At 36.8% G+C, this 26,964-nt stretch overlaps 1 protein-coding gene across 3 annotated transcripts in view; it reads left to right on the plus strand.

Annotated features, from left to right (window-relative positions):
* Window positions 1-26,964, plus strand: part of LOC133523862 (protein N-terminal asparagine amidohydrolase) — a 177,453-nt gene that overhangs the window by 112,102 nt on the left and 38,387 nt on the right. For all 3 annotated transcript variants that reach the window (XM_061859614.1, XM_061859616.1, XM_061859613.1), the window contains one exon: window positions 18,177-18,224. The gene's annotated coding sequence lies outside the window, so the exon portion shown is untranslated. The remainder of the gene's footprint in view (window positions 1-18,176; window positions 18,225-26,964) is intronic.

Here is a 26,964-nt window from a genome sequence, read left to right on the forward strand (position 1 = left end):
TTTCACACAATCCATCCATCGTTTTTTGGGTCTACCATCCGCTCATAGCGCTACATAGAGTATGATCCCAATTAGTATTTTCGTAATAATTAATCATTTGTCAACTTCTTTAGGTAACTGATACATATACTTGACAATCAGTATACAAACGTCTAACTGACTTTCATTTTATTGTCACACAAATAAATAATAGATTATTAATTTATGACATAATACCAATTTTTGGTTTTTAACAGCGTAACAAGCTTTTATTCACGTAACAAGTATTTATTATGATACCCATCAATAAATAAGTTATCTAAATTAGTAGTAACTCCCTGTATGTTAAATTACGTCATTTTTGCGTCAACGGCATGAAAAGTACGGGCCATGTTTATAAATAACTACGCCTTTTGTATCCATCACTTTAATTAAAAACGAGGAACATGTTATGAATTCATTCAATACATTTCAGACGTAACTTTTAGTGATTTCGATAATCCTATTGCTTTTAAGACGCCCCTACTTATTTGCGAATTTTAGAAAAGCAATCCCAACAGTTACAAACAGCATATTTTATAACCTGTAACAAGTAATGTACACGCATCGCATGCGCGGTAATGCGAAGCTTCAACTAATTATAGTAAAAGATAAAGTATGTTATAAGTTATAACCAACTGCTGTAAGGCAGTTGGGCCGTAAGCTAATACCAATCAGATTTGCATCTGCAGACTACTCACTCCACAGTGCGTAGCTTTAGCAGTATTTTATCATCATTAGTCTTCGAAGTCGGTAATGACTGCTAATGAGAATGATCCTTCCGGCCGATTTCGGCCATGACGACCATTTCGACTCCTAGTAAGTTTGGCGCTCGTGCGCCCGAAGATAGCTGACGTAGCCGATCTTCGAGGTGAACCTGAACCCTCGCGCACATTGAGGGCGCGTGAGGACACCAGCCACATAGCAGTTCATATGGCCGATGGCTAAGGGGCGCGGGTAGGGCAAACATTTAGTTAGAAGTTTTATTCTCTACCAATGGGTGTATCAAAGAAGATATCGAACGTGTTGTGTATTTCGCGGTAGCTATCTTTTTATACAATGTTAAAAATATCTATAACGCTAAGGTAACATCGATAATAGACTTTAAAAAACTTCTATGTCTGCTCATGAGTGACGCAATGAACGTCATAATCGCGGCAATAATGGGGCGGCAAAGGTCTCTCATTTTATCGAGAATATTGACAGATATAGCGGCAGCAACAACGACGCCGCAACAGTAATGCACCTGCAGTTGACATACGAACGTCACATTTAGTCTCGATACTGGTAAAGCCCAAGTAATTTATACTGTAACCTTAACGAATCGTAAAGTTAAACAAACCGTGCGTTTCAATTATTATATATGCGTACTTACCTCGCTGGCTGATTATTTCCAGTTGCGATCGACAGTCTATTGGGTCACCCCGAGGAATCCGGTTACCCCAGGGATTCCGGTCACTTGAGGTTGCTTTTACTTAGAAATCTAGATATTCTGAGTCGGTTTATGCGCAAATCTTTAAATGTTGATACTGCATTTAATTAATTTTATTACGCTTAGCCATAAAATTCAATTCGAGTGGATTTCTAGCTCTTTCAGATTTCATATTACTATCAGAGAGGACAATGAAGACTACGCTTGTATGGGAAAGTGGTCATTTATTATCCTCTTAACAATACTCCTGCGAAAGAACACTCCGGGGCGAGTTACAGAATAAAGATCACCCATTAATTTAATAATACTATAAAATCACCGCAGGAGTGTTCACTGAGACAGTTTTTGAGAGTAATGTTGGGAGTCGAGGTTTAGTCACCAATTGGGTCAAACACAATTCAGAAAAGGTATCTTCGGTGGACAATCCAACAAAAGTTAACAAGCGTATCATGTTTGTCTTATTTAAGTCTCAAGTCCTGAAAACAAATATCCCGCCTGAAATGATACAGCGTAAAAATTCGGTCACTCTCTTAACTTTGCCATGTCTACAGGCATCCGCATTACTTTGCTCGATCGCGTGCACAGCGGCGATAAGTGATAACAGTGGACACTTCAGCAGCGCACGCACCCGCCATCGATCTGATAACGTTACGGGAACTAATGGCTTGTTGAGATAGCGCCGGTGGAAGAATCACGTCCGTGTGGCCATTATTAATTGACCGGGCGAAGTGCGAGCTGAGCGTTATTCAAATACATAAAGAAATTACTTTGTGTTTTTTATGAGCCTAACTTAGTGTCCCACTGCTAGGCAAAGGCCGCCCCACGTTTCCTCCAGTCGATCCTGTCTGTGGTCTACCATATTAAGTAGAATGTATCCAAGCCATCCCGCCATCTCCTGTTCGGTCAGCATGCACCCCGGCTTGCACCATCTATGGTTTTCCGCGTGTTCCACTAAGTAACCATTTTGGTCCACCTTTCCGGGCTTTAACTAGTTTATAAGAAAATTATTATCATATTTAGTAAGTTTTTCAGATGTAAATTAAATACGTACGGAGTTCAGATAAATCGCAAGAAACTTCCAGAGGTTATATGTTCACTTTCCCACATAACCCTGTAACCTAGAAATTAGCCCCGCGCCAACACCGGGTTATCTCCTAATCAGAGTATTTAAACAAGACGGCACAAAGCACTTTCTTCGAGTTTCCACAATTATTAGTGGGCTGTGTGTTAATACGGGGAAAGAACTCCTGCGCCTGTTGCGCAGGTATAATGCCTACCAAAGCGTTCTTAATAAATGTATTCTTTACTTCTTCAATCAACAAACATACACAATAACGTCAATAACCTTAAATAACACAGTACAAAATCTTGAATATATCTGAATGCTGAATGGCGCTATTTATTCAAACAAAAGGCTGAACACATGCTTTTGGTTGTTTTTGACTTACAAAGCGAGTGTGACACATTATTCAAGATCAACATTTCACCCCTCAACTTGACTTAAAATCCATAAAGCCAGGAAATTAGAACACGTATACGGTACTTTTGATGCTGATTGTACAATTTACGAAGTGACAGTCAAATTCCTTGACTGTTCGGCCGATGTAGTTATCAGTCAGAACGTTACCTACAGAATTAGTTATCTACTAGCGGTTATCCCACTTTATTCACCTCCAACTCCTCAATAAATTATTGCACATGTAATTCGCACCCCAATATGCCATAACTCACACACAGATTCCCGATATATGCAATCAATAAATATCTACCAACTATCTTCTAAAGTTAATCGACCATTCGTACACCTAATAGAACTACTCGGTCAATGTTGGTACTTGTTTCCTTGACTGATGACTTATGTGTTTTATAATCGAACGATAAATTGCTTATAGTCATTTGCAAACATGGAAATGTCCACAGGTTGTATGCATTCTAAACTTGTTGATACCCGATATTATTAAGTAGAAATGCTTGTAGAGGTGATTCCTACTGAATATTGCATGAACTTATAAATAGAAATGCGTGTAGTTGCGACATACGGGAGCGCAACTTTCTTACTAGTAATAAAAAATATTACTTATAAGACAATTTTACACGGATCGAACGAGTGCCACAATAAGCTCAATAAGGCTTGTGTTGTAGGTCCTAGATGACGATAAGTATATAAGTATAATATATAGTTAAATATAAAAAAAAAAATTGTAAATAATAAATAAATAAATATTATAGCGACATTCTTACACAAACTGACTAAGTCCCACGGAGCTCAAGAAGGCTTGTGTTGTGGGTACTCAGACAACGATGTATACAATATACAAATATTTAAATACATATAGAAAACGTCCATTGTCCTTTGAATTTATGCCCTAATTCATAAGCTATCAAATGATTATTATTTTTTAAATGTACGATAGGTAAATGGACAGATAATGGTACATTAACCAAGTGCAGTAGTGTTTGGTATCATAAAACTTTGAAAGGGTGCATTCTTAAAATGGTTGAGAAAAAACATAGTTATGGGGGGTGATTTGTTGATAAAATTCATCGTACTATACGTGGTTAACGGCTCCACTATACGTGGACAAACACATTGTATATGGAGAACATCCTCATAATGTATCTTATTGGTTTTACAGTACATATTATCTATGTCAGTCATATTACGCAATACGCCATATAATGTTTAGGTACTCAGCTTACTTCAACATTATACGATGTAATAATGTATTATTTACGACAATTCTTAGAACCCGAAGATGTAGAGGATATAAATAGGATGGCTTTTGCCCAATTGAAAGAGATAATCATTAAAGAAGTTAAAAGTAACATGCGGATGGCAACTGCATCTGCATTACTGTTGCAGCGTTGACGCTGGCCCTGGCACTGGCAATTTGCTTAGTAAAATGAGTGAAGTTCGTAGCCGCATCACGGCCCCGAGTAGAACGTTCAATCCGTCCCTCATTTTATCAGGGCAAATGACAGTGACAGTAGCCGTGCCGCATCAGGGCCGGTAATGTAGCTGCAATTCTGTATAAATTAATAAAAAAGACATGGTACGTATCCCGTCGCCAAGTCACGAGTCGTGTTCTGTCCAAAAACTGGAAGATACTCAATTTTCTAAGGCTCTGTTTCACAAAGTCTGAATAAAGTATTGGATAATAAACGGCAACGATGACTTTATTCGTCAGATAAGTATCAAGTAGCTTATTCAAGACTTTTTGAACATTGTGAACCAGACCCTTATACAGTTGGCCGCTAATGAAAAACGAACGTGTACTTTATATAGTTCATATAAGGCTTGATATGATCAGGACAGGTACAGGCGGCGTTAGCTTCCAGCGCTCACTTTCTATTTGTTATCTCGATTGAGGGCTGGGATGACACTACCGTGGGAGCTAGCTGTTCCTAATCGCTTATAGTTAGGCTTACCAAGTGCCTCGAGGGAACCAGTCTCAGTGTGACCTCGTACAAGGCGACCCATATGATAGTACAGCCATTATTTATTATGAAGATTATGTGAACGAGCTTTTGCTAATAACGTAATAACTTACCAAGCGGTTCAAGCGAACTACATCATTTTGTTGTAAATATGATGGTTAGCGGTCTCGGCCTCTTATACAGCTTCGTCTTTTTATTTTTTGTTTTATGAATAATCACCAGCCAATCAAATCGATTTTTTCAAATAATTAATTCCCAGCAAGCTGGAAAACGTTTTAATACCTTCATTCGGTCCTAAATGCGTGTAATCCGAAGTTGCTCAATCCCAGGAGGTGTGCATAAAATATTGCTATTTTTCAGTTTTTTTTGTTGTAGATCGAAAACCGTACGTCCGACGGAAAATGTGTTCTACTCTACTCATGATGAAAATTTATGTCTGAGGAAACGTAAGGTACCTTAATATGAATTTGTTGTCAAGGTTAACCATAATACCAAGGTAATAACCATAAAAATGGCCGCCATTTTGAATTTCTTTATTTTTGGTATAATCATGTTAAAAATTCGAAAACGCCTTTTCACCAGTGTCTGATCTACCAAACCTTGCTGGTATTGCCATTATAATTTATGGTGGGTTCCTTTTACATTGAGTGGTTTGGCAATCCAAGAAAAACTTATCTCCTAAGGCTCTCAAAATGTATACACACCTCCTGGGATTGAGCAAACTCGGAATACGCATTAAGACAAAAATATATTATAACGATATCCAGCTTGTTGGGAATTATTTCCTCATAACGCTTTGTTTATCTACTTTCATTTGCCTATTTAAAAACTAAAACTACACATTACACAAAAAACATACCCACAAAATAGAGAATAGCACTGGCTAGACTGGGCCCAGTGATGGGATACTTAAAGCCCCATTTACACGGTTCATTGCTAACTGCAGAGTACAATGAATCCAGTCGATCGAACAAATACCGCAATATACTCGTAATAACTAAAATTGCTTGCAAGTTCTTGAACCGTCTCAATTGGGCTTATGAAAAAGAAATACTTGGTTGTGTGTCCTTTATCTAAATTAACTATGTTGTATCTAGATATCTTTCTACAACTTTTCTGGGGCTGTTGCCAAGATGAAAATCTTATATCGACACTCGCCCATCGAAAACTAAAAGTGTAAGGGCAAATCGGGCTGACAAATGCAATCAAAAATGGTGTGACTTCCAAACAGAAGTTGAGTTTCGTGTGACGTTTTCACTTGGCTAAGCTCCCTGGGTTCTCATGCGACTAATGCTAAGCGCTTGCAACAGCACAGAGTCGCCAATTACTCGTTTTTGCCGTGTTGCGCCCGCGCACGATTAGCCGTTATTTATTTAATTCCGGGGAATGGAAACTTGACGATGCGTTACCATTTACTGGTTTTTAACCTTTACTCCGCCTTGAATTAAATAAATATTAAGTAAATGGACATCATTAGTATTACACAAATCGACGTCCCACGGTAAGCTCAATAAGGGCTTATGATGTGGATACTGGGACAACGATATATATTATACATAAATATTTAGAAAACACCCATGACTTAGGAACAAATATAATATGTGCTCATCACAATAAATACCCTAACCGGGGTCTGAACCCAGGACCATCGGCTTCATAGTCAGAGCATGTCAGGGTCACTATCAACTGGGCCAGACAGGTCGTCAAAAAGAAAGATATTATTTATTTAAACTTTGTTGCACATATAAATAAAAATGTACAAATGGCAGATTTAATGCCAAAAAGCATTATCTACCAGACTTCTAAGAATTATGAGTAGGTAATGTAATTATTTTGTAGATAGCAGGGATACTTTCTTCTACCTTAAGGGCGAAATGTAAAGAGTACCTAGTAGTAGATTGTACAACCATATGTTGATTCACCTTTCTATATTCATGTGGCAAAAAGGCTAGATAATATTTCATTGCCATTCTTGTGGCATAGATGGCGGTCATCGCGGAATCCTCTTGCGTTTTATTGTTCCTTTCACGGACCACCGGTAGAGTGTTATGTTAGGAATAAACTGTGCTACATCGGAGATCGGTGAAACGTTTTAAGAATGCGCACTCAGATACCAACTTAATCCCGTCAATTCAATGCATTTTATTGCTTGAAAGTGAGTTCTAAATATTTTGAAATTGAGTATGCAGACTTAACATGCAGGAAAAGAAAATGCATTCTAGCCCATTTAGTTGAGTTATTATTACTATAGAGAAGTCATACAAAACAATGAAATTGTCACAATTGCAATCACAACTTGTACCACGCGTCCAAATCGAGGTTGTAAGTTTTGTTGTCAAAACAACAACAGCTCATGGCACAAAATACTTGTTCTCTGTGCCGGTTTTTAATAATAATAGTTCAATGTTCAAGGCCGTACGCAAGTATGTTCCAAAAACTTTCATTTTTTTTTGAGTTATGTGTAAGAAAAACGTTCAAAGCAAGGTGAGATAGAAAGACCTAGACTCTAGGCGAGATCTAGGCCCTATGCGAAACATCAAACTTAGCGGTTACCTATTCACTGTACAATTTACACTGCTGTGCAAATTGCACACTGAACTTTTCCAAATGCATCGACGATGCATCTTGTGTGCTAATAGAATCCGACAACCTACACCGAAACTTGCTGACAATCGATGGACCTTATCTGATTACATTAAGGTTCACGTTCAGTGAACATCGTGGACGGCGGTATCCACGAAAATGCCACGCTAGGAATTATATTGGCACATCTTACAGATATGTTGCGTTCGTATCTAAATAAAATTTATGCGTGCACCGTTCAGTTATCTCCTGACTTGTTTATATGCGCTGATAGGTTACGGAGTAGTATTTAGATCATTGCGTGGCTGGTAACTCTATACCGTTTGCTTAATCTTAACGGTGAAATGGATTTTATGAATTTATCTTTACATTTACTTCTCTCTGCTAATTTAAAATGAAATAAAGTAAGGGTTCTACTATTTTTATTACCACCGTTTACAAGCTATTTACGAATAACTAACAAAAAGGGACTTTTACACCTACCCGTTAGCGCCACCCAAGGCTACAACTAAACCAAAATTTATTTATTAACGAATTATTTCAGCCATTTGGCGGTTTTTGGTCTTCGTTTGGTGAGCTAACGGTACGTAATTTCATAACTAACTTGAACGTTCCCGGATCGCGACAAAATCGCGAGTCGTACATTCAGACGAACATCCATGCTCTTATAGAGGTACAGGTTGATTTTTTTTATGTCTGCCCATACTCTGAGAGGTGAATATGCCATGATTGCTATCTAGGTCATGCTGAACAACTTTACTTTGAAGCCGACCCCGAAATCGCGATTTTAATTTTATTCACCCCTCAGATTATGGTCAGACATAAAATTATATAGAAAATAGTAAAGGCCTTGCGATTATTAATCAAAATCATCGCCATCTTCAGCCGTGTTAAGTAATTCCTTTCACGAGCGTTTCCCGATCGCGACTGAATCGCATATCGCGACAAAATCGCGTGTCGTAAATCCAGGCGGCCATTGTTGGTCTTATATAGTAGCTACATTTTTTTGGTCTGTCTATCCTCATTTCATGTAAATTCCGTATTATACAACTGAAATAAATTTCATATATGAAAGAAAAAGTGATCAAGGCGGAGACTACTACTGGGCACTGGAGAGTACCTAGGACTGGAATCGGACCAGCGTCCTCCGCTTTCGCGTTCGATGTCTAGACCGGGGCCACACAGCTTAGGTCGAATTTTCTCAAGTATATATTAAAATAAAATCTCTTACGGGCTTACGCGCTTTCCATGTTATCTAGCAAATTTGTAAAAGCCCAGCTATTTAGTAAACTGTCCTCAGTTTGACGGAATATACTTATGTAAACACCATTTAAGTTTTTGTGATAAATATATTACATAACAACTTTGCCCCCTTGTATGTAACTACCTTTTCAATAAAAACTTTTGAGTAATAAATTTAATTAATAAAAAGTAATCTAAATCTGCTCATCAAAAAATCTGCTGGTCAATAGAAAACATTGACGTATGATTCGCCGCAATGTTCATACATTGCGGTTCATACAGCACACAAAGTAAAAGATGTTTAGTATGATTTACATAAAGATTTGTAAAAGCCTAGCTATATAGTACCTAATCAAAATCATCGCCATCTACCGTACGTGTTAAGTAATTCCTTGCTGGAACGTTTCCCGATCGCGACCGAATCGCATATCGCGACAAAATCGCGTGTCGTAAATCTAGGCAGCCATTGTTGGTCTTATATGGCTCGGCCGAAATAAATCACGATCGGACCATATCGGAGTACTGTTGTTGCGGTTTGCTCTCGGACTGGCGAGTAATACGAGTGGTGGTGCAAGCGACTAGTGTAAGTGCACTCGCTGAATAAAGGTGGTAAGAACGAATTAAAAAAATATATTGTGAGGCAACAAAGGCAAAAATTATAACCTTAAAATCTAAAAATCATTTCGGCGACACAATCGTTTTTTGTTTCCGTGGGAATCTACGGAACCGTTGAAACACCACACCCTTCGGCCAGAAGTCCACGCTCATCGCGAAAGGTTTTCAATTGGAAAATGGTGAGAAACGAGTAATAGCAAGACAAGGAGGAAGCAACATGTCCACACTCGTTCTCGGCGTCTCTCGAGTTTGTACAGCCGTGAAGCTTAAATATGTAAAGAACTAAAATTTGTTTCGATGGTAGTGTGACTTCTCTAGAACGAATCAATTCAACTTTCTAAAGTTCCTAATTTTGATAAAATGATTAGAATCTAAACACAGACTCGAGATGAGAACTTCAAAGACCAAAACCTTTACCAGCACTTTCTCCAATGCGAACATGTACAGACTTCGCGGCCAAGTTACATTTGTCGCCCGCAACCAACCTCGCTTGCGCTCGCGCAGCAACCTGGAATACACGAGCAGGCTATCGTCCGATCGGAGATATTGCTATTGAATTAGCATTACCTCTGTTCTAGATATCGATTATTGAAAAAACAGTGGCCACAGAGAATGCATCTGATGCTTGAGGAGATTGATATCCACTCACATGATTCCGATTTTAACGAAAGGTGCCCTGAATTGCTCTGCCATTTCGCAGATACGACGGCACAGTGTCGTGATATCTTCAAAAATCGATAACTTTGCTTCTGCTTAAGCATTTGGAATAATTCTTTCGGTTTTATAATGGTAAAGAAACAAAGAAATTTATTTTCTTACTTTAGCTATTTGCTGTTATAATAAAAATAATTATTAAAAATTCACGAAGTTTACCCAAAGGAATAATTTCCGAGTTATAGTAGAAAACTATTTTTAATAAAAAATCTAAATCGATAACATATCTTTTTTTTGTATTCAATTTAAAGAAGGCTTAATAAGCTTTTAATTGATACTAAAAACCTTGATAGCTCACCTATAAAATTGCAGAGTAAAACTGATTCAAATTCTGATAAGGAACTTTCGAATTGCTCCACCTGGCGTGTAACTATGTGCTATGTTCGTGATTTTTTTGTGGCTAATTTAGACACTGAAGTACAAAAATATAGTAAAAAACCGTTTAAGACACTAATTACCTTGAAATAAAATACATAATTTATGTAATTATCACAATGATAGTGGCTTTATAACTTAAAATAACAAAAGAGTATTTACATACCTACTAAACTTTGGTGTTTTTAAAACGGCCGATCACCAACAACCGAACTAACTTATAACTACACTAACACGTATAATATATACACCATAACATACACTTTACAACAAATTAAGCACAATAAACAAATAGTAACTATTAACACATGAAATTATACTGATTACAAACGTAAATAAACAAACAAACTGACCTGCGCCATGTCAAAAACAAAGATGGCTACCTATTTAGGTCGGAGACACAACAGTCGCGCGGTGCAGATGTTCAACAGAAATAGGAACTTTTAACACATTCACTGCCAGACGAAAAACGGCAAGCTACCCCAGGATCCGGGCAATATAGCAAAGAAATATTAGTAAATAGAAATTATAAGTAAGTAGTAACAAACACCCCAAAACGCGTATGCAACGTCTAGTGTACCACATGCCTTACGATGTACAGAAATGCTTTAAGCAACCAGAGTTGCTGTGTTTGTACTTACAATTTTCCGTCACATGGTTTGTTCGCTAATCCTGGATAATACACAGTGATTTAATGCATTTTATTGTTTATTAATGTAATTTAATAATCGAACTATTTAATGACTATATGTTGCTCAAGATATATTTGGTAATCATAGAAATCTAGGGCATTAAAATAGGAAACACGCCAAAAATCTACAGAGTTATTGGTTTGAAGTGAGATTTTATGGTTATCAATATTAACTAGGTCTAAAATATAGTTTTAATCTAATAGACCAATAAACGCGGAGTAATTTAATATATAATACTAACAGAAATATGTAAATTTGAACACTTCGGCATTTTAAAACACGCAGCAACTTTTTACACACGCACTTTTCCGAACAACTTGCAAAGTAACATAGATAAAAAATACTGTGGTTATGTCTATGTGGTTGAAACATTTTTTAAATATTGTCACGTTGGTATTCTGTGTTTTAATAATTGTTTACACCATATCTGTGTAGCCCTTCACAGATAAGAAATAAAAAACCGCATACACTCCGTTCGCAACTCGAGTTGCGACGATCATTTTAGAGGTGCGAAATGTTGAAACCTTAGTTGCTGGAATCATGTGAGTGGATATGGCATATTTTGATAGATTGATCGCTAGCTTCAATTTGGAGATTGAATATATACTTTTTGATTATTGTATTTATGCTGTCGTTTATTTGGGTAATATTTTTTTGAGGCCATCATCAGTAATACATTTTTAGGGCTCATCTAATCTAATAATACCTACAATCTAACTAACTTATTTCTTAATATAATAAAATGTAAAAAGAGTTGTCAAAAAGTTCCATTTGCCCCATAAATGGATGAGAGTTTTTGAGAACTGATTTAAAAAAAGGCATACATTACTCTTTAGTGTTGGATGGTACATGGTACTTATTCTGTCAATAATTGAGCTTAATATGGTAGCAAACTGCAAAAACAATTTTCATTGTATAATTGTAAGTACCTCCTATAAATAAAGTGTCAGATATTTTGAGCGCTTTATTATCGCATTAGATATCTTTTACGTGTGTTGTAACTTTTTACTTAAAGCATTCTTATCAAGCCTAACCATATACGGCCATCAGATTACCATCAAGTATTCCCCACAAATGCCACAGTCGCGTATTGTAAAAACTCGCGGCGTACAGAAGTCGCAGATCGTGAGAGATGCTCCGATAAGGCGATTAGGGCCGTATCTTAGGCTGTGTCATTTGAGGCACGTGTGTGGACATGCTTGGTCACAGAGTAAGGACATACGTAGTGCATCTCTAAAATTCCGTAGGTCATACAGAAGTCCCAGATCCTGAGAGATGGTTCGAAAAAATCAAACATGATGCATGATCCGCTGTAAAACTGAGTAAGACTAGGTTTGTCTAACTATAATAGAGTTCCTGTCATATACAACGTGTTGTTAGACGCTTCGTTTCTACAGGCTGCGACATTTTAGAGATAAATAAATATTTGGGGACAATCTTACACAGATCGACCGAGCCCCAAAGTAAGCAAAGCTTGGGTACTAGGCGAAGACATACATAGGTACTGTATATTCTGTACTCTGGTCTCGAAAGGGAAAGCTCAAAATTAAACAACTCGTTTAATTATAAACAGTAGTTTGTTTATTTGGGCTGAACTATCAACCACACAAATCGTCTCAAAAACACAAAACAAAATTAATATCTTATAAAATCCACGATAGACAACCGTTCGCTAGTTGTAGAAATAAAAAGCTACATCTACCGGGAAATTGAGTAACCATATTTACTTAGGCGTTTTATACATACCGCCCACCAAGGACAACATGTCCTTCATCATAACCGCCCACCATGAAGTGACCAAGTAATCAAAATTGAACTGAATACAAATCAAATTTGGTGGGTTCAGTTTTATTTAACGTACATACATAAACACAACATAAAACTCGTTAACTTCACAACATAACATGAACTCTTTAGAATCATACTAAAGTATAAATCTACGTTATCTTTCAATCCATTAAAACATGTAACTGCTAAGACAGTTTTGAACTAAAGTAAGTAAACGCTTTAAAAGAACTCATAACAATATTTGGCAAAACACAGATCTAAAAATTAGCGTTGTTGAGTAATTCTGCCGAGAAACCACTTTTCGTAAAAGACAATAAAAGCTAGAGGCAGAATGTCTTCAAAAGATATCCTCAACTTTAGTTTTTTCTAAAAGTATACTGTATTCCAATGAGAACTAAAAATGGTAAATATTGCCAGATTTAAGTGATGAACTATTTATTTACTTTACATTTGTACATTTTTGACAACTACGTTGTGATCTTAATTCAACTTAATATGAAACCTACTACCAGTATCATTTGGAATTCACGATTCTACTAGAGAAGACAATCAATCACGGTAAGTAAGATATTTCTAAATATAATCATGCTCCAGATACACTAAAATGATTTTACTTCGCTTTTATAAAACATATCGTTGCTATTATAGCATGTGGTATATATATTAGATACTAAATTTTCTTTTATTGCAGGTACCGATATCAACAGCAGTTTCATCGGTTGCTGAAATTTCTCTATTTATAAATTCCAGGTAAGTATTAGTTTCTCATTCTCATTATAAATTATTTACTATATAAACTATTTTTTACAGGTTGTACTTCTTTTATTTATTTGACAGGTTCTCACACTAAACTACCGACAAGGTGTACTCTGTCACACAAGTAACCTGATTCAGCGCTTTTTCTGGTAAGTACAAATACAGTTTCGAGGCCATACCGTCGTCAGTAATTTGTGAACCTTGACTTCTTTTTCAGGACCTTCCCGTTTCCGACAACTGCGCTGTAAGAAAGTTGAGACTTTGGATTCTTGCAAGTGTGACCGTCAAGGAAAGGCAACATCACCATGTTCCTGTTCGCCATCCTTGTCATCGACTTAGATACATGACGATCATTGTACTCTTTTATTTCTGCAGTCAGCGGTTTGGAGTGAACTGAAGGTTTTGACCTTATGTTAGAGAAACGCTTCTTGTTTGTACGTACCTGAGTATGTAAAACGGTTATATTTTCAGTTATATTCGCCGAACCTAGTGGGCCAGACAAAATCCATCCGAAAGTGGTGAGCTGAGCTAATGGAAAACCATTTGGACCTTTCAGCAGTCCATCCATAAGTATATCACAATAAATCTGACCTCCCAACAGTACATCTATTTGATTCGGTGAACTATACGTTGGGTCAGCTAACTTGATCTGCTTTAACGCCGCCCACTCTGGAATTACTACTTTCTCACTGGGAAGATAAGTAGTGATTTTCTTTAAGACATACGCCTTCACTACAATCTTGAAGGTTGGATAGGTGAGCGATTGGACTTTCAGCTCAACTGCATATTTAGGGACCTCTGAGGTCTGTTCGCCACCTAATCCTGTGAGTGAACTCACTATGGGAAATTTCTTGATCCCTAATGCCTTCACAACATCTTCAGTGACAAATGAAGCCTGTGAGCATTGATCTATCAACGCGCGTATCACATGATAATCACCTGTCTGCGACTCAGCCTTTACAAGGGCTGTGGGTAATAAAGTTTCTTCTTTAACAATCTCTGTCGCAAGGCAGTTGACAATCGGCGTGGTTTTTGTTTGTTTGTTCTCTGGAGTGACGTGTGTGGCTTCCTCCGAAACACCTTCAGCTACCTGATCTACGTTCTCTAAATTGACAGCTGAAGTTGGGACCTTCCTTGAATGAAGCAAGGAATGGTGCTTTCTGTGACAAATTCGACAGCTAGTGGTTTTTTGGCAAAATCGAACAGTGTGATTACTTCCTAAACAATTGTAACACATTCTATTTTTTGTTACAAATTCATGTTTATTAATAAAGTCTTGGTTTGCAAACTTCTTGCAAAAACACAGTTTGTGAGGCTCTCTACAAAATTCACATGCTATAACGAATGCGCTAGCAATATGAAACACATTTTTGCTTGAACTACTACTTGAATGTTTCTCGTAAGCAGTGGTGATCTTATTAATGTTTCTCGGCTCAATGAACTCTAGGGCTCTGTACCGGCTGGTCAAGAACTCTTTGAACTGATCAAAGGTAGGCAATGTATCTGAAGCCGAGTTAGCTGCTACATTAAGCTCCCATTGCTTACGTGATTCTGGATCTAACTTTAATGTCAACAGATGTATAACTATGATGTCCCATGTGGAAACATCAATGCCTAAGTTAGACAATGCACTCAAACAATCTGTTGACGTGTCTAACAGATCTTTAAGAAAAGCAGGAGATTCAGAAGCTGCGTTCTTTTGGCTCAGTAAACGTTTTAGTATACAATGTGATAGATACTTTTTATTATTGTATCGTTGCTCTAATAAACTCCAACTTCGATCATAATTTGAGTCTGACACCGGTATGTTACGCAGCATCTGCTCTGCTTCTCCTGTTAAATAACTCTTTAGATATTGCAACTTTTGCACATTATCTAAGGAGTGGTTGTTGTGGATCATAGACACGAATAAATCCCTAAATGTCGTCCACTCTTGATATTTTCCAGAAAAGTTAGGGATTGTTAATTTAGGCAGTTTAACAGAATTTGACCTAGCAAAAGTATTTTCTTCATAGTTGACCTTTGACTGATATGACTGGGAACTTACAAATTCAGCCAAACTCTCTTTTAACTCACATCTGTAATCTGTGTATTCATCCTCTGTCTTGTCATAAGTAGCCTCAATAATATAAGGCTTTATATTCAAAAGTTGTAGATCATATGTACGCATCAACTCTTTGTGCCTTTGTCTAAATTCAGACCAAAGCTGCTCTAGTGTGTCTAGACGACTCTCTATGTAATGCTCCGTTATGCGTGCCTTGGGAGATTTTTTGAAATTAATTCGTGCTTTAAAAAGGCGACTAGACAAGTCATTTTGAAAGTTTAGTAATGAATCCATGATGTTTATAAATATCTAACTTTAGGCAAAACAGAGTTTGAATTTAATAATTAACTTTATCGCACTGTAAAAATACTAAGCAATAAACACTAAACAGTCATATTAAAATTCTGAAAAATTTACAAGTGTTTTGAACTTAGATGCACTTGAGCAAAATTGGGCATGGATTCCCCGTTCCAACAGGATTTTGCGAATTATTCTAAGTGTCTACTCTACCAAATTATTCTAAGTTAATATTCTATACAAATTATATCCAAAGAAATTCTATGTCCATTTAAGTATTCAATTTCTTCAAAGTAAATAGCTTCTTGAAAACAAGGTTCAAAATTCCATAGCAAAATAAATCGATACCACAAAGTAAATTATTGTCCACAAGGTTGAAAATAACTTTAAAAGTACTCACGGTTCACACTTGACACACTCACTCAACATTTGACACTGACGTCACACTCCGCTGATCTCCTTTTCCAGTTGCTGGTACTAGATGGCGCCACTTGACCTCTCTAAACTGCTGCAACTCGTATCCGCTTCCGTTTTTAGCTTCGGCTACTCGTCGCTAGATGGCGCTAGTAATCCCAACTAGCTGGAACTCTACCCGGCCTTTGCTAAGCACGGGACGAAGTGTAGTCCGCACTGAACTTCCAAAAAGCCACAAACTTATCCGATTCGAGGGACCATGTATATTCTGTACTCTGGTCTCGAAAGGGAAAGCTCAAAATTAAACAACTCGTTTAATTATAAACAGTAGTTTGTTTATTTGGGCTGAACTATCAACCACACAAATCGTCTCAAAAACACAAAACAAAATTAATATCTTATAAAATCCACGATAGACAACCGTTCGCTAGTTGTAGAAATAAAAAGCTACATCTACCGGGAAATTGAGTAACCATATTTACTTAGGCGTTTTATACAGGTACTTATATACTTAGATAACATCCATAATTCAGGAACAAATGGTCGTGATTAGTAGTGATGAACACACAAATAAATGCCCTTACCAGGTTTCGGACCCGGGACCTCCTGCTTCGCAGGCAGGGTCACTACCGACTAGGCTAAGAGGCCTACGAGGCCGAGAGGGCCGTACTACTCGTTTTTACTCTGTCCCGCGTGCCGAGATTCCTCGCGGTCCCGCAGGTATTCCGTTGTCGTAAGGCTTCGTGCACGTGTTTTGGTCTGTGCTTCCGAATAGGGATTCTCTCATGGATACTGCGGAATCCGAGAGCTTCTGTTCGTCGGGTAAATACCGAGGTATCCTTGTAGAAGTCGTGTCCTTCAAGTTCGTACCTATTTATTTCTCTTAAGCTAGATAACGTAGGTACTTTGTATTTACCATATTTACATTTGATCGAACACCTATATTTCAATGGCAACAATGGCTATTTACTTGGCTCTATTGTTGGGAGAAGCCCGACGAGCGTAATTTTGTGAGTTGTGAGCTGCGTAATTACAGCTGCAGAAATTCTAATATAATTCGGCGTCTAAATCATTTGGCGTCGCCGTGTGAAACAAACAGGCGTTTTGTATCAAACCGAATGCTGCAGAAATTGAGCAACCGAAATTATGCGACTCACAACTCAAACAAATACACTCGTGTTTTTACATAGCAATTTTTTTTCCAATTTTCTCCAAAAAACATCATAAAACCTATAATGTTTCATACTTAAATAATACTCCAGAAGCCGTGTAATATCAGCTGAAAAAATCTCGGAAACTAATTTGTTAGCAACTTGTTATTGTAATTATATTTAAGGGGAAGGGCACTGTTTAGTCTACTTAGGAAACAGACCTTCTGGTTTACTTTTAAGAATTCTTTTGTACAAGTTTGTAAAGATATTTTTGAACTCGACTGTACCCATTAAATATTTAGTCCATTACCAACACCTATAATCTAAATACCTATCTAATCTCATTTCCTTTCATAAATACCACTTATAAACGCTCGTATAAGTCACCTATAGTAAATGACTTCTCAGAACACTAATCTTAATGATGAATGTTAACACTTGTTTCTTGTCAACTCGTTTAGCATAATGTCCGTCTGTCTGTGTGTTTTTGCTGATTACGTTAATGCTGGATCAATGTACGCGCATGTGGGTCGATTAGATATGTTTATGTTGATTAACTTTAAGGCGAGCTGAAGCAGGACCATTAATTACTAATTTGTATGTGATCGTTGTTGCAGGAGGCCTAGCGAGCTGAATGAGCTTCACATCGAGACGTCCACTTAAACGTGAGTTTACTATAATGACCTACTTAGTACTTCGTTTACATGATATTAGTGCAGGCATTTTAATTGTGATGCGCAGTAGTTTGTATACCTACTAGGCGCTGTCTCTAGCGCGCTGAATTATGTATGTAAACACTATACAACTATAGTATAAGTGAAACTGTTTCTAAATATGTAACTTCAAGCACATACAAACTTTGTAGGTTATGAAATAGTATGTACTGGCGGATTTCTATACTTCTATAGGTACTTAAATCTATATAACATCAGTCTTGGAACCGGGAATAGCCGGGTCTCATCGTTCTAATTTAGTCCTAGAAGCATGGGTACATAACGTAAAATTAAAAAAAAAAATTTAATATTGGTCCAATTATCTAAAAATGCTACGTGATTTCAGAATGAATATGCTTTTAAATGACCGATCCAAACTTTATACTCGGTACATACCTATTGTGCGTGGACAGTCAAAAAACAATCGACAGTCGGTATTATAAGGTCATCGACATTTAAAATATTGAGACAGACAGTCCGCTCGGCTTGTTTACTTATTTGTGGTTAAATTCGGTGTAGCCGTCAACTTAATTCTGATAAGGTATCGGGCGTGAAATAAACGATGACCTGAATTATGGACTGTGGACCAATAGGTACTCTTAACTGATCATTAAAAAAGTCATTTACTGTTGCATAAAAATGTACAGCAATAAGTACAAAAAAAGCGGCCAAGTGCGAGTCGGACTCGCGCATGAAGGGTTCCGTACAATTTAAGACGTATTAAAAAAAATCTTCTTATTAGATCTTGTTCAACATTTTCCCACTTTGGACACACATTTTACCACTTTGGAAGTGTCTCTCGCGCAAACTATTCAGTTTAGAAAAAAATGATATTAGGAACCTAAATATCATTTTTGAAGACCTATTCATAGATACGTATATGTTTAATGAAAAAATTTTTTTTTAAAATTTTATGACGTTTTAAAAAAAAACTACTTACTAGATCTCGTTCAAACCAATTTTCGGTGGAAGTTTGCATGGTAATGTATATTATATATTTTTTTTAGATTTTTCATTCTGTTATTTTAGAAGTTACAGGGGGGGGACACACTTTTTTTCACTTTGGAAGGTTCTCTCGCGCAAACTATTCAGTTTAGAAAAAAATGATATTAGAAACCTTAATATCATTTTTGAAGACCTATCCATAGATACCCCACACGTATGGGTATGATGAAATATTTTTTTTTTTTTAATTTCATGACGTATTAAAAAAAAACTACTTACTAGATCTCGTTCAAACCAATTTTCGGTGGAAGTTTACATGGCAATGTATATCATATATTTTTTTTAGATTTTTCATTCTGTTATTTTAGAAGTTACGGGGGGGGGGACACACATTTTACCACTTTGGAAGTGTCTCTCGCGCAAACTATTCATTTTAGAAAAAAATGATATTAGAAACCTCAATATCATTTTTGAAGACCTATCCATAGATACCCCACACGTATGGGTTTGATGAAAAAATATTTTTTGAGTTTCAGTTCTAAGTATGGGGAACCCCCAAAATTTATTGTTTTTTTTCTATTTTTGTGTGAAAATCTTAATGCGGTTCGTAGAATACATCCACTTACTAAGTTTGAACAGTACAGCTCTTATAGTTTCGGAAAAAAGTGGCTGTGACAGAATCGGACAGACAGACGGACATGACGAATCTATAAGGGTTCCGTTTTTTGCCATTTGGCTACGGAACCCTAAAAAGCACAAACTGCACAATAAGCGCTATAGGCACAATCGGTTTTAAGCACAATAGAAAAAAAAAACATTACACTTTCACATGAATGGGCCTTTAAGATGAATTGTCTATCTATTTGTTAATTGTAGTAGTTTGATTGTAGTTCTTCAAGTACAACCTTATTTATAACAGTGAACGAACGTAGGGTCAACCATAGCAGGGGGGCGAAACTGTTACTTTCGGGCATTCTCGGCTCCGTTCCGCTCAGCATTACTCCCAGCAATTATTATGGTTGGCACAACTTGACTTTGCGTGTCCGACCACAGCTAAGATAATGACTTTTTGACAAACCTAAATAGCCGAAAGGGATAGTACCATACATAAGAAAGGGACAGCATAATTCGTCCCTGAATTGGTGTCAAAATTCGGTTTTGTAGGAGTTTTCTTTTCTGTACGGTATAACTATTACTGATTCCGTGAAGCGCACTCTTTCATGTTTGTAAGTTTCATAGACGATATCTTGATATAAACTGAAATAAATGTCATATATTATAGCAAAAGTGAAGAAGTCCGCCCTTCACCACTGGAGGACTTCGTCACTTTTTCTTATAAACTCTCTCCCTCTTTTTTTGTTATAAGTAGTGTGACTACTTAAAAATATATTAAATCAAAATTTTTAATAAAATAATTTGATTTGTTCCCCAAGTAGTGTTATCTTGAGTGTTATGTTATATATATTTTTTATTTGGCAGCAACGCAGTTCATATATACAATCTTTACTTCAGATATAACGTAAATTGATCTGGAGCTTAAGGAGTTGAGACGGAACAGTCGTGGAATGTATTGGGCCTCATACATTCCACGACTCTTCTCTTTCCGCACAGACTCAACGAGGGGGGGCGGGTTTAGGGTCGGCAACGCGCATGTAACTCCTCTGGAGTTGCAGGCTTACATAGGCTACGGAGACTGCTTACCATCAGGCGGGCCGTATGCTTGTTTGCCACCGACGTAGTATAAAAAAAAAAGACTAGTAGAGTGTAATGACTCTATGGGGACTTTCAACAAATATTGAGGATATTTGCGACGAGCTGAACAAAGCCAAAACACTTCGTAAATAAAGCAACAAGTCACCCAATTCACCGAGCAATCTGTGCTATTTACAGAGGTCCCACATCGTGCCCAGGTCAAGTGACAATCATATCACACTCATTGAATAACTCGATGTATCAGACGATTGATACATCAGAATATTGATACAATGGGCGTCGATTGAAGGCACTTAATCGATGCAGCGAGTTATCGATAATCGAATAAAGGTGTTAATTTGAATGGAATGTCGACGATCCCAAACTTGCGAGCGATTTTGAACCTTAAAATATATAGAAAGGAAAGGCTTTTTGGCTTTTCATCTTAGGTATTAATGGAATCAACTATAGTTTAAGAGTCACTCGAACCTAACCGCCGCCATTCAACACGACATTTAAAAATCTGAAATAACATGAAATGTGATGTGAGTATTCAAATAACAATATATCTAATCTTTGTCTGAGGGCCTACGGCGAACTTTTATGGCCATCTTTCTCTTTTACTCCAATTAAGGCGTAATTAGAGTGATAGAGAATGCAATGCAATTTGCGAACTTCGGTATTCGCGTTAGGTACTCTGATACCACGTTCTGCGTGTTGCCTCCCTGTTACACTTACGTACGAATTTACAAGTGCGACAGAAAGGCAACACGTCGAAAGTGGTTCGCGGTAGGCCCTCAGTTTTCGTTCCTGCAAATTGTAATACAAAGAAATAAGAGCTGGTAGAAGTTTTACATACAAAACTAGTTAATGTTCATTCCAAGTTTTATGTCATTTAAGCATTTCGTTTTAAAATAAGGGCGTGACTTGGATTGTATGGGAGCGGCTGTTTAGTGGCCGGTTCGTGTGACTCTTAACTTGTAATATTTGAAAGTGAATCAACACCGTCTTATAGATATAGACATGTACAACACATACCATCGCCCACACTGTTAACTGTCCATCGGTGGACCTTATTACAAAGGGCATAAGGTTCACCGCTAACGAGTGTTGCTGTTTCTATAGTCCGTGAATTTAAAAGGCATTTCCTTTTATATGATTATGTAAAAGAACACCATTAATCATAGTTATCTAAGCATCTTTCTGACAAACTTCAAGATTAATTATTTTCGTGATATTTTTGCATGTGCACATATTTTATATTTGATGATACTGGATATAATGTAGTCATTATAAATAATGACGCGTGTTTACTTTCACTGGATTGGTTCTAAAGTTCGTTAGGGAATGATTTATTGAGATAGTAATGTCGCAAGTAACAAAGTAAAAAAAAAGCATATTAAATTTAATCGTTTTGTGGAAAAAAAGATATTCAGATGCATAAGTGAACCGTTTAATTCATAAATAGCCAATATTAAAGACAATCAAAGCACGATATTGAATAATAATTGGTGCGGTCACGAGGCAGATGGTATCTGCGAGCGTGCCGCATCCATCAGCCGTATCGGGCGCATCGGTCCGATAACCGAGGCTCGAAGGCTATACGCCGTATGTCTAGCGCCGACCATGCTGGCCGACCGCAGGCGACCGTTGGAGTCAGACCTCTAAAATCTGTGGACACTTCTTACCTACACAACTTAGGGAACAAATCTAATAAAATTATCATATATATTCTGATTTATTAAAAAAACAAGTATAACAGTAATGTTAGCCGCGTATGCTGAAGACGCCGCGCTGGGTCGAATCGGGCGGTGAGGCAGGAGCGGATCCTTTTTCACCAAGATAGTTGTTCACCCTTGTCTGTACTTTGCAACACATTCCTCGCACTCGCACGTCCTTCCCGTGTTTTGTATGTACAAAAAAAAAACCTCGCTCTGCTGGGCTGTTTCCACCAGACCTGCGCTGAGCGAGGATAGGTAAATGATTATTGGTTCATGACAAACACATCCCTCGCTACACATCCGATATGACAACCTGTCTGGCCTAGGGGTTGACGTTGCCTATGAAGTTGATGGTCCCAGGTACAAATCCTGGTAAGGGCATCGATTCCTGTGATGAACACGAATATTTCATTATTAGCCAATTTTCTATTAACCAACTCTCCCATGGCTCATGACAAGACAAAAGGCAGAATCCTTTACCAAATACTCGCTCGAACCTCGAACTCTTCAAGTATCAACAATGTAGCCCAAACATATGCCCTTCCAGTTGTAGAATCCCGCATTGTCTTGCGGTGCGATTATATCGGCGAAATTTGTGCTCGCCGACGATACAACGTTTGTCTTTCGCCGCAAATGAGCCGGAATGGCCCCGAGGCATACCAGCTTTTAAATCTTAACTGGATTTGATATTCATTTGAAATTGGGTACAGGTTACAGCGGCAGTATACGGAATGTTTTATCGAGATAGGTCCGAAGAATCAAGAGGCCGATTAAAAACACTTAGGAAAACTTTATTTTTAAATGAAACTATTCCGTCTTTTCTGCGGTGCGGGCCTCCGTTTTTGATATTTGGTAATGTTTCTTTATTTTTAAATGAAAATATTCCGTCTTCTCTGCGGTGCGGGGCTCCGTTTTTAATATTTGGTAATGTTTCTTGTTTGAGGTTTATTGTTTTGGAGTAATATTATTTCCTTATAGTTGAGGCTATTGATTTCCGAATTAAAATAGCTTCAGCTTTATCTACTCGCAGATTTTACCGGACCCAATTGTTATTTCGATGTAAAAGTTTTGTTTTTTAAATGAAATGAATTTTTTCTCATACTATAAATCTGAGCGAAATGCAGTTTGAGTATTTAACGCATATCAAATCGAGATTTCAAATTTTCGAACACCGCTTCCGCTAAAGGATTCTGCCTTTTGCCTTGTCATGAGCCGTGGGAGAGTTGGTTAATAGAAAATTTGCTAAATTAGATAGCTGAGATAATGGCGCTCATTTATATCGCAATAGATGCCGCGATAACTAAACAAGGAACGTTTCAAAGATCTCTGTAGTGACGTCATTAATTTAATGACATAGATTTATTGATAATACACTAGTAATAATAACTAATACTTCTACTAAATAGTAATGAAAACAAATTGTCAGTTTATCAATGTATTTATTTATAAACTTGATTTATGGTGTTTACTAATGTTTAATTGTGTTTTGTTGTTACTAAATGCTTTATGCATCACTGTTATTACATGTGCTCGTATGTTATAAAAACATATTTATTAGACCTCTGATGTGTACATCTGACACCCACTCACACTCTTATTATGACGCAATTAAAGATGCAAATACAGACATTAAGGCATGTTAATGGCTTCCTGTTGATATCCTCAGTCAATTTCCTACCTCCATTGTATTGGCACCTGCACTTTTGATGCTTTTAGACTAATTTAGAATAATTTATACCACGCACAATTAACGGACTGAAAAACGATTCTTAGTTATGTATTGACTTGGTACATACTAGTTACATACTAGTTATGTACAGAATGTAGCATATATACTTGACTTGGTACATACTAGTTATGTACAGAATGTAGCATTAGTATATGAGACTGCTAGTTTAACAGTCCAGACGCGGTTTATTTATTTAGTATAAATTTTATTTTGACACTTGGAGAGAATTTACACCTCCAAATTTTATTAGTATTAGTACTCTGACATTGGGGACCTTTTACATCTCCAGATTTAATGTGTTTTTAACCATAGAGACTATACATCTCTATTGTATTGTATTAATTATTTATTTTAAGATTATTATAATGTAAATAATGTTTACCCAGGTATTGGCTGTTGTATTTATAAATGTTGTTATGTATTTTTCATGTCACTATATGATGTTACTATAAATGTTGTATTGACTTGTAAAAGAGCCCTTGAGGCCTACTTGCAGAATAAATTTTTGAATTTTGAATTAGAATTTTGAATTGAAATTTTGGATCATAGTTGCAGTATTGGACTATGTTATGTATTTAGCTGGTGGCTTTGACGTTGACGCCCTTTAATTCTTGAGATGTATTTTCACGTAGAGCCCGCCCACATGCTACAATTAGTCGTCTCTGATTCGCTTAATTTAGTGTCGTTGGCATCAAAAGACCAAAAGAGGTTGACGATACGACGCTCATACGACTTTTAGCTTTATAAAGTAAATGTTAATTGATTTTGTCACTTTATCATAGTTCACGAGGATGGTGACTCAGTACGGAATTAATTGACAACACGTTTTATTATAAACATTTTATTGAGCTTTAATTAGTAACACCTACGTGTGAATTGTAGTAGCTTCTTGTATTGGCAGCATGAGTGAGAATGGTTTCATGAGGTTACTGATTATCTACAGTAGGTACAGTCACCAACAATAATGTGTTCTCTTCGAAGGCCGCAAAAATATGCGACACACTCTTATGGCTCTACAAGTAAGATCGTGTCAGATATTTTTGCGGCCTTCGTTGTGTTACATATTATTGCAGGTACTTAGCATCTATTTATATCTTAATTTATTATGTCTAGAAACTCGGCGGAATTAGTGTTCAAACGGTATAGGTATACACATGTCTTACCTCAACGTGAAACATACCTATACACCGAGTTCTTATTGAATTCCGTTAACTTTGGGGTATCGGTAAGTACTTTTAAGGAAACTAAATGGCATAGTAAACTTTTTAAATTATTTTTATAAAAAGTAATTAAGTGTTGTAACACGGGCATTACATTTAACTCAACCAAACAATTGAAAACTGTGTACAACAAATATCAATGTCATTTCTTACATCCATCGATAGTACCTGCGTTTAGTAGCAAATGTATAAACTCGTACTAAACACTAATCAATGTGTAAACAGGCCCTAAGGCAAGCGAAAACGCTCGTAAGGGCCTTATAAAATAAAAATGTATAATTGATTATCTCCGAAATGGAGTTAATTAGAATACACCGGTATTCTAATTAACTCCATTTTGGAGATAATCAAAGTCTTTGAGAAAGTTACTTAATTTAAGCTCAGGGATGTGCCCTTGAAATTTACGGAAATAAAAAAACACGGTGTATTTCTTTGTCGATATTTGATGCATTATATTATTTACTAGTCAATGTCCATGACTTCGTCTGCGAGGGATGATGATGATGATTGATAAAGACTACCCTATGTCCTTCCCCGGCCCTCAAACTATCTCCATACCAAATTTCTTTTCAATCCGTTCAGCGGCTTTAGAGTGAAGAAAAGCTTTGCGAGCCTAACGAAATAACGGCACTTATTCTATGAAATTGATTTCGGGAGAAAACGGTTTCCACTAACTAAATCTTAACAAATCACTTTGATATTGACGTCGATCGCTTAAGCATAATATATTCTAGGGATATAGGTTTCGCTTTTATGATTTTTTTTGCAAATTTTGAAAAAAAGGAAAACCTTTAAACCTAGTTTTTCATTGTGTCAATAACATAATCGAAAATCATGGAGAATGAAAAATATTTAGAAATGGAAAAATATTTTCTCTTCACCTGGTATATTTCTCTCTTAAGCGTGAAGAGGTAAGTAACGGACAGACTGAGTTATTTTCGCTAAATTTAGAAGAGATTAATGCAAATCATATTAATATAATATAATAAGATTGTCATAACGCTTAATAAAGATAATATATTTGCGCTCATTGATGATCAGTTTAGCCGGAGATTTACAACGTTCCGAAAGTCCTATTGCCGTGCCTATAACTGGCCTCGGCCATTGTCACGAATCTGTTCAATAATGGGCGCGAAGAGTTATGGACGTTCCGCTATGGGGAGTTCATTAAAGGACCTCAATGTGATTTAGAGTTGGTAATGTTCTCGAGCCGTATATGAGTAATAAGAAATAATTAATTGGAAGAAGTAAGTGAGTAAGTAAACATTCTTTATTGCACCAACAATTATACATTTTACATACATGTAAAACTACAAATGAATTTTAATGAAAAATAGAACCAGGTAACAACAGGCGGTCTTATCGCTAAAAAGCGATCTCTTCCA

Source organism: Cydia pomonella, chromosome 12 (assembly GCF_033807575.1).
Source record: "Cydia pomonella isolate Wapato2018A chromosome 12, ilCydPomo1, whole genome shotgun sequence".
NCBI lineage: Eukaryota > Metazoa > Arthropoda > Insecta > Lepidoptera > Tortricidae > Cydia > Cydia pomonella.